We start from the raw sequence: 8,650 nt of genomic DNA on the forward strand, positions 1-8,650 counted from the left end.
CAGCACTATTATAGAGTATAAAAAATGTATAGAGACTTCCCTGGTGGCGCAGCAGTTAAGAATCTGCCTGCCAATGCAGGGGACACGGGTTCGAGCCCTGGTCTAGGAAGATCCCACATGCCGCGGAGCAACTAAGCCCGTGCACCACAACTACTGAGCCTGTGCTCTAGAGCCAGCGAGACACAAAGACTGAGCCCACATGCCACAACTACTGAGCCCTCGTGCCTAGAGCCTGTGCTCCGCAGCAAGAGAAGCCACTGCAATGGGAAGCCCATGCACCGCAACAAAGAGTAACCCCCACTCTCCGCAACTAGAGAAAGCCCACACGCAGCAACGAAGACCAAACACAGCCAAAAATAAATAAATAAAATAAATAAATTTATTTTTTAAAAAAAGGAGATCTGGAGGCCACGGATTGGATCTAAGCAATATTCCTACGGCCAAAAACTTAATAGTCTCCCCAGACTTCGAAGAGAAACTTTATCCAAACAGCATGACTTTGAGTAACAAATAAAACAAGAAAGGGAAAAATAGACTATCCAAGAAAGGCAAGGAAGTTTTGTCACCAGACATTGGTTTGGGGATATTATGTTCATGAGCCTACCTGGTATCACTCTGAAAATCATCTGCAAGTAGAGACAAGCAATCCCAAAATAGCAAAATGATCAAGCTTCGGTTCTTCAGCTAAGTAGGGCAACTTGTTCCATTGAGTCAGACTCTGGGGTTAGCCCTGTTCCAGTCAGAGTAAGGACTTCTTTGTCCAGAGTGACCTTTGCCACATGGAACAGTTAGATCAAGGGTTCTCAACCTGGAGAGATTAAAACAAACAAATAAACAAACTTGGAGCTGGGCCCTACCTCCAGTATTAAGATTTTAATTCTTTGGATGGAAATCTAGCATGAATAAATTTTCAGTACTCTAGTGATTCTAAAATGCAGCCAGGACTGAGAAGCACTCATCTAGACCATTCTACAGCAACAACCCATATAGGACCAAGACATCCCTAGTTTAGTCTACACATTCTGAGGAGAGTTAGATTCTTACGTAATTTTGCCAGAATAAGGCAGAGCCCTCGTCTTTCCCTTCCTACTTTCCCTGTTTTGTAGCAACTCAGAAGTCTTTTAGGGGGCTGCTCTTCCCTCTCTTTCCTCCATAATCATGTGATCCCTGTCACCCTCTTCTTAGGCTAAGCCTTTGCTTTTTGAAGTATGGTCCTCAGACAAGCCCCAGTGCTGTTACCTGGATGCTTAATAGAAGTACAGAATCCCAGGCCCAACCTAATGGGTCAAATTCTACACTTTAATAAGATCCTCAGGTGATTTCTGTGCACTTTAAAATTTGTGACTCACTATTCTATACCACCTCTAAATGGATCCCAGTGGGATAAATGCCCTAACAAGGCCCTGACACTGGGACATTTGTGCACTCTGTTCCTTCTTTCATCTTCTTTCTTCTTTCATCTGAGGTCATTATTTCTCTACCTCAAAGCTTATTCTTTATATCAGTCGCTAAGTGAAATTAATGTGTACTCAGAGTCAAATATATATGTATATTGGGGAAAAAGAGGGCCACCAGTTGTCTCTGCAGTTGGTCCGACAACTGGTTGATGGAGGGATGAGTCTGGGGAGGGGGAGAAGCTGAATGCCAGAGCTCAGCCCTCAGTTATGCACTCAGTGCACAACAGCTGAATGTGTGAGCTATTCAGATGCCATCCATCTTTCTTGAGTCTCTTGTTTTCTCCTTAATTTGGCTGGGGTCTCTCTTAGCTTGTGTCAGGTGGGATCTCTTTCCTTTATGGCTTAGTGACTGCAGGGCAGGCACTGGCAGCTGGGTCTGAGCAATGCCTTAGGTATGTGACTATTTCAACAGGACATGCCAAGGGACTGCTGGATCCAAAATAAATCTCTTGAGCACAAGCTGCTCTTCATCTTCTCATTATTAGTCGATGAAGGAGTCTTTTGGTATTGAGAGTAGAAGCCCAGAGAAGTTTAAGTCAAGGCGAGGTTCCTCTCTTCTTACACTCTCTCAACCTTGATCACCACCATTTAGTGAGGCCTGTGTCTGGTTCCAGTGAGGGCAGTATAACAATACATAGCATAGAGATTAAGAATATGGGTTTTGGAGTCAGATAATTTTTGCTTGAATCCCACTTCTGCCACATCTAACCTTTGACCTTGGATATGTTCCTTCTTGTGTTAAATATACAGTACATAACATTGCATTGGGTATATAGAAGGGCTCCATAAATAGTATTATTACAATCATCATTATTATCATACTCTGAGTTATACACATTAGCAACCACTGTAGATCCAAGGTGAGTCTGGGATTCCCTTAGGGACTGTAGTTTTTTTTTTTTTTTTTTTAATGAAGTATAGTTGATGTACAATATTATATGTTATAGGTGCAATATATAATGATTCACAATTTTTAAAGGGTATACTCCATCTATAGTTTTTATAATATATTGGCTATATTCCCCATGTTGTACAACATATGCTTGTAGTTTATTTTCTACCTAATAGTTTGTACCTATTAGTCCCCTACCTCTATATTGCCCCACCCCCCCTTCCCTCTCTCCACTGGTAACCACTAGTTTGTTCTCTATATCTGTGAGTCCGCCTCTTTTCTGTTATATTCACTAGCTTGTTGTATTTTTTAGATTCCTCACATAAGTGATATCATACAGTATTTGTCTTCTCGGTCTGACTTATTTCACTTAGCATAATGCCTTCCAAGTCCATTCATGTTGCTGCAAATGGCAAAATTTCATTCTTACAGCTGAGTAGTATTCCATTGTATATATATAACACATCTTCTTTATGAATTCAACAATTGATGGACACAGGTTGCTTCCATATCTTGGCAATTGTAAATAGTGCTGCTATGAACACTGGTGTGCGTGTATCTTTTCAAGTTAGTGTTTTCATTTTTTCAGATATGTGCCCAAGAGTGGGATTGCTGGGTCGTATGGTAGTTCTATTTTTAGTTTTTTGAGAAACCTCCATACTGTTTTCCACAGTGGCTGCACCAATTTGCATTCCCACCAGCAGTGTATGAGTGTATGAGTGTAGGAGTGTAGGAGTGTATGAGTGTAGGAGTGTAGGAGTGTATGAGTGTAGGAGTGTAGGAGTGTATGAGTGAATGAGTGTAGGAGTGTAGGAGTGTAGGAGTGTATGAGTGTAGGAGTGTAGGAGTGTATGAGTGTATGAGTGTAGGAGTGTATGAGTGTATGAGTGTATGAGCATGTGAGTGTAGGAGTGTATGAGTGTAGGAGTGTAGGAGTGTATGAGCATATGTCTTTAGTATACATAGTGTTCTGTGTGAGTTGCTTGGAGAGTAAAGAACATAGTCACTCTTCTCCAAAAATCAGCAGGGATATTTAATAATACACGTGCATTTAGGCTCCTGAGGAAACACTCTTTCTGAAGAAAAAGGTACAAGCTGAAGGGGATTTGGGTGAGTCTTAGGAATCCACGAGTGTTCAGAAACAAAATTCAAGTCCTAATGCAACAGGATTTAGCACTGTGCATGTTTGTTTAAAGAAAGCTGTTACCACGGTTTATCACTGTGATCATTTTCAAGCCATGCTCTAGTTCCACCCAAGTCCTAGAGTGCATTTACTGTCCTCAGCCTGCTGGGCTTCCCTGTGACATCTCCAACTCAGCCTTTACTGGAATGGCAGAGATTAAAGGCAAAGAGTTTGAATCCCCAGATGCCAGGTTATTCTTGGCAATAATCCACCGTGGCCGGGATGGAGTCATGAGGCTCTGTCCTCATTGTTTGGGGCTGGAACCGGGAGTGATATCTTCTGTGTGGATTAACACAGGCATGGGTATCCCACCTGGGCACACCCCTGTGGATAATGAAAGGATAGAATGGAACCACTTTTTAAATAATAAAATCCTTTATCACACAATGAAGTAGCCCAATACATAAAACAGATAACAGTCTTTTGTTCTGGTTGATAAATATGCATGCGTGCATTAAGGCACTTTTAAAGCCTCTATTTTTCCAGATAACAGTCACCCCTGCATATCCATGGGTTTCGCATCCACAGATTCAAGCAACCTCGAATCAGTTGGTTGAATCAGCGGATGTTGAACCCGCAGATGCGGAGGGCCAACCGAATTTCGCCATTTCTGTAAGGGATGTGAGCATCCCAGGATTCTGGTATCCTTGCGGGTCCTGGAACAAATCCCCTGCGGACACCGAGGGACGACTGTACTTACTGCTGTGAGTACTTGCTCACTCACTTACGCGTACTCAGTGGCCTCTGTTGCTTGCTACCCGAGGAACCCCAAGGCTCCTTTAACCTTGTTTAAGAATCACTGCACTGGGCTTCCCTGGTGGCACAGTGGTTAAGAAGACGCCTGCCAATGCAGGGGACACGGGTTCGAGCCCTGGTCCGGAAAGATCCCACATGCCACAGACCAACTAAGCCCGTGCACCACAACTACTGAGCTTGTGCTCCAGAGCCTGCGAGCCAGAACTACTGAGCCCACGTGCCACAACTACTGAAGCCCGCGTGCCTAGAGCCTGTGCTCTGCAACAAGAGAAGCCACCGCAATGAGAAGCCCAGGTGCCGCAGCGAAGAGTAGCCCCCGCTCGCCACAACTAGAGAAAGCCCACGTGCAGCAACGAAGACCCAACACAGCCAAAAATAAATAAATTTATTAACAAAAAAAAAATCACTGCATTGACTGATCTCCAAAACATACTCAGCTCTTGTTTTCCATTATACCAATGAACTCAATATAGCTTTGGGGGTATAAGAAGGGGTTCCATGTGCTGGGGTGGAGGTTGGGGGATAGAGTCTGTAAGAAAAGCCAAAGCTCAGAGAGCGAGCCTGCGGCTGAAGCAGAGAAACAGCAAAGCGCCTAGCAAGTGGAGGGCTGAGTGGGAGTGGTAGAGGTGAGTAGCTTTTTAAGAGCAAATGAGGCAGGAGCGGACTATTTCTGGGTTCTCAGGCATGAAACATGTACCATTAGATCACCTGAGGCAGTGTTTGTCATCCACTCATGGCCTGGATTGTTCATACACCATCAAAGTATCAGATATGCTTCCCGTGCCCAGTTTGGTAAGACACCTCTCCTCTGTGGTCTGTTGCTTGTGTGGGCCGAGAAGGAGGCCTGGGAGGTTGGCAGAGGGCAGAGGGCAGAGAGCAGCAGGAGGACCCAAGTTTCCATGCACTGACGTCCAGCTAGGACTCCACTGACAGAGTCTTAGAGAAATGAGTGGTCTAGATAGAAACAGGGAAAACATGAAGTAGTAACCGGGTTAGGCAAACACATTGGTAGGATTAGAAAATTTACAGGAAAAGAATACCAGCCAACCACTTTTTAAAAAATTGAAGCGTAGTTAATTTAACAAAGCTGTGTTAGTTTCAAGTGTACAGCAAAGTGATTCCATTATATAGGCCCAAAATACCCACAGAACCAGAGACAATCCCTTTCCCCTCTAAATATCGTCAAAACTTCCGTTTCAGATACTTAGTTATTTAAAGCTTTAGATTTGTAAAACTCGCTCACAGAATCTCTAATGAAATCTGTAAAAATGCTTTTCTCCATGATCCAAAATATGCTTCTTTCTGCCTGGGGGGGACTGATACCTACAAAGGAGTCATCAAGCCATGAAGATTGATTTCAAAGGCGATTTCCTTTCATAATTGGGCCTTTCCAGCCCACAGTGCCCCACCACTGTTTTTCCTTTTTTTTTCCACTCCCCTCCCTGACCTATCTTGAGAGTGCAGTCACTGAAGGAATCACTGGGCTGCTCTGTCCAGTTCAATGCAAGCAGGGAAACAAATGGTCAAAGGTTATGGGAGGGAGGAGGCTGCAGGACATAATCTCCACAGGGGCACAAAGATGCTGCTCTGCATCAGAAAGTGAGGACTTCCGGCCACCGAAACACCCTGAGATGGGACTACCCTGGGGGCAGCAGCCGTGAGTTGATTTCCTTTTCTTAATTTAGAGACTGGGGTGGTGATTGACGGCCAGTCATCAATTCCATCCTGGAGTGTGGACTGGGGCAGGCTCCCATATGGCTTTAGGAGCAAAATCCACTGTCATGGGAGTGGAAGCGGAGAGGCAGGAGGGTGGATCAAGAGGTAAGGAGAGGGATGGATTTGTAAGGAAAGTGAGGTAACCGAGGTGGGTTTTGCAGGTTCTAAACATAGTCGAGGTAAGAGAGTTGGGTTTCTCAGAAGGGCCCACCTAAGAGATTCCAGTGGCGCCAGCAAGTCTAGTTTTGATTGTCCTAAGGCTTCAGCAGGGAACCGGCTCCCTCCGTGCAGTCCGTTACTCCTCATTGGGCAGCGGGTGGAGTCGTGAATGCAAAGGGGCCTGTGTGGGCACGTCCCTGTGCGCTGCCTCCGCGATGTGCAGGCTCTGGGCATCTGCTCCTACCGCCTGCCCAAAATAGAACGTCCATTTTGTGATGGATTAGTCCTTTGGCTCGGATCCTGTCCGGGTCATCAGCTCAGCCTGCTAGGCCTGCTGGGAGGGCGGTGAGGTGGGGACAGGAGACACTTAACTCCTTCAGCACATTCCCTCTTCTCTCCTGCGGGAGTGCCCTGTCCAGTTGCTCAGCCCTTATGTGGACACAGAGATGGGGCCGGCAGGTGCTCTGATGGGCCTCCAACAAGAGGATTGTTTGCTTTAAGCACCGCGTAGACCCCTGGGGACAGAGAACCTAAGTAAGGGAGACATTTCCCTTCTGTCTGAACATTTACTTTCTACTTCTCCCTTAACCTATCTGTATCTCAATTTCCTCATCTGTAAAATGGGTTAATAATCTTACCTTACAGAGATAGTATTATGATTAAAAAGTTCATATACCTAGAGTGCTTATAACTTCACAAAAGGACAGATATTGAAGGATTCCAGTTATATGAGGTACCTAGAGTAGTCAAATTCACAGAGACAGAAAGTAGAATGGTGGTTGCCAGGGGCGGAGGGGAGGGGGAAATGGGGGTTATTGTTTAATGGGTACAGAGTTTCAGTTTGGGAAGATGAAAAAGTTCTGGAGATGGATGGTGGTGATGGTTGTGCAATAATATGAATGTACTTAATGACGTCAAACTCTACCCTTAAATGTGGCTTAAATGGTAAATTTTTTGTACGTTTTACCACAATAAAACACACACAGACGAACTTTCCCAGGTATGTAAGGTGCTGTGTTACTCTGGCTATTATTTATTATTATTATTCCCTTCTTACTTTATTTTATACACATTTATGCAGATATATTCTCTCAAAAAAAAAAAAAAAAAGCCTCTTGCTCATACATAACTCTCCTGTCACCTCACTCATGGGCAGCTTCATTTTTACCTGCACAGAATGAAAGACTATATTTGGGGCCAGACAATAGAATATCCCCAAAGTAAACTCTGTTGCCCTTAACGTCTTGACTTCAAAGGAGACAATGTCCTCCCCCAGTGGTAATCCTGAAGGTAACCCAGACGAGACGCTTGGAAAGGCTGCAACAGAGTGATGACTGGTACTGGTTCTGGAGTTTACTTGGTGAATTAGTTCTGAAGTTTAGGAAACATCAAGGTTACCCTGTGAGAGCTGCTCAGGGACCCACCTCAGGGCATCCTGTGTTTGGAAGATTGTTTGGAGACAGAGTCAGGATGGCAGGAACTCCAAGGGTTTGGGCCCAGCCTAGGGTGAATTTGAGGCTCCATTCAAGATTCCCTGATGCCGGTCTCCCAGGACTGGCTTCTAAGCAACCCAGCCTTTGGAGGAAGAAGCCGGGAGTCGGGCATCCTGCCATTGAGTATAAAGTTGATCCTTTCAGAGGGCTGTGCTCTCAAATTTTCTTACCACCTTATCACCCAAACAAAGTGAGTGAGGAAGGGAGAGCGAGTCTGTAGTTTTCAGTAAGTGTTCCAGACCTAACTGTTGTGAGTCTTATGAGACATTTAAAAAAAAAAAGCCCTTGGATCAACTCATAGAATTCTTTGGAAAGATCCAGAAATGATTAACTGTATCTTGTAAGCTTGGAGGAAAACCAGAGGGAGTAATTTGAGGCTAAGTATGTGAAAACTCTTGACTTTAACACACTTAGCGCGAGGCTATTTTTGTGTGGAATATTTTCACAAGCCCATTGGGGTTGTGAGGCTTCATCAGAAAGCAACAGTTCACCTTGTGGGAGACTAAAGTGAATTTTCAAGGACCTTAAATCACCTTTGGCCCTGGCTTGGGAGGCTGGGGAAGGAGGAGGAGATGAGTGACACTGGGCAGCAGAAATGAAAAGCCACAAGGCCGATGATTAAAATGGTGGCTGGGGCTTCCCTGGTGGCGCAGTGGTTGAGAATCTGCCTGCCAATGCAGGGGACACGGGTTCGGGTTCTGGTCTGGGAGGATCCCACATGCCGCGGAGCGACTGGGCCCGTGAGCCACAATTGCTGAGCCTGCGCGTCTGGAGCCTGTGCTCCGCAACGGGAGAGGCCGCGACGGTGAGAGGCCCGCGCACCGCGATGAAGAGTGGCCCCCGCTTGCCGCGGCTGGGGAAGGCCCTCGCACAGAAACGAGGACCCCACACAGCCATAAATAAATAAATTTTAAAAAAATTAAAAAAAATAAAAATGGTGGCTGAAAAGGGCAGGAGAATACGATGAGCCAATGGCTTGAAGATGATGAAAGAG

This window comes from Eubalaena glacialis, chromosome 2 (assembly GCF_028564815.1).
Source record: "Eubalaena glacialis isolate mEubGla1 chromosome 2, mEubGla1.1.hap2.+ XY, whole genome shotgun sequence".
NCBI lineage: Eukaryota > Metazoa > Chordata > Mammalia > Artiodactyla > Balaenidae > Eubalaena > Eubalaena glacialis.